Source organism: Mus pahari, chromosome 1, assembly GCF_900095145.1.
Source record: "Mus pahari chromosome 1, PAHARI_EIJ_v1.1, whole genome shotgun sequence".
Classification (NCBI taxonomy): domain Eukaryota; kingdom Metazoa; phylum Chordata; class Mammalia; order Rodentia; family Muridae; genus Mus; species Mus pahari.
In genome coordinates, this window is record NC_034590.1 from 135,014,163 (window position 1) to 135,015,411 (window position 1,249).

The 1,249-nt window shown below is 39.4% G+C and overlaps 1 non-coding gene across 1 annotated transcript; it reads left to right on the plus strand.

The window, feature by feature from the left end:
- Positions 1–1,142: 1,142 nt before the first annotated feature.
- LOC115062775 lies at positions 1,143–1,249 on the plus strand. Its single transcript, XR_003842709.1, has one exon. It is a non-coding gene; the product is annotated as a U6 spliceosomal RNA (small nuclear RNA).

The window sequence follows — 1,249 nt, forward strand, 5'->3', positions numbered from 1 at the left end:
ATGGTAGGTCTGTTTTATGCTTTTGAGAAACCTCTACAGTCATTTCCATAGAGGCTTCATCAGTTTATATCCTCACTAGCGGTTCATTAGACCCCCTCTTTCCCCACTTCCTTGCCAGCACTTGTCATTTATTATGCAGAATTTGATTTTCTCCTTCCACTATGTGGGTTCTCAGGGTTGAATTCAGGTCAATTAATGCAGAATTGGCTGCAAGCACCTTAACCTCCCGAGCCATGTCGTCAGCCCTGAAATTTTAACTTTATTAGTTATCATTTTCCCTTCCTTTTTGTCCCTCCAGACTGTCATGACTCCCCAATTTTCAATTTGATAACCTCCTTTTCTTTCATTGTTACTTGCATATGTATGTATGTACAATATAACACAATATGATACAATATAAATACAACCTGCTGGAATTGTGTTTTGTTGTTTGTATGTATATACAGGGCTTATCTTTGGAAGAGACTATTTCTCCCTTTCTCAGTGGTCACTAGCTGCCTATAATTCTTTGTCTAGGCGCTGAACCTGTGATAGCTTTGCTCCATACCACATTTGCACATCTATTGATACTGCCATTATTCCTGTCTTATTTATTCAGCCATTTCTAGGGGGATATTTTCTCACAAAAAATGTGGTAATATTCTGGCTCTTATAATCTTTCTAACCTCTCTTCCAGAACATTCCCTGAGCCACAGTTGCAGGAGCTATGATGTAGATGTATCTGCCGGGGCTGGCTTCTCCATGATCACTTGACCTCTGCACTGTATCAAGTTATGGTTTTTCTGTTATGGTCTCCACTTGCTGTAAAGAGAGTCTTATTTAGTGAGGAGTGGTAGCTACACTATGTGTATAAGGAGACGATTTAGAATATAGTAAGGAAATGTACTGGTTTAGCCAGGTAGTGGCAGTACACACTTTTCTAATGCCCATGACCTCACTTGCCCCAGGAAGATAGCTGGGTTTCCATTTCTAGGCATAATTTTCTTTCTGTGTTTAGGTCAATTCCACAGCTATTGGTTGCCACCAACATTTGGGTGCCACTGATTGTACTTTATCTTTTTTAATTAGATGGAAACATTTTTATTCCCATGCTGGAAATTAAGCCGAGGGGTTATACATCCTAGAAGGGTTGGCTCTAACTTGTGCTTGCTTTGGCAACACATGTACAAAAACTGGAATGGTAAAGAGAACTCTAGCATGGCTCCTACATAAGAATAATATGCAAATTCATGAAGCAGTTCATATTTTT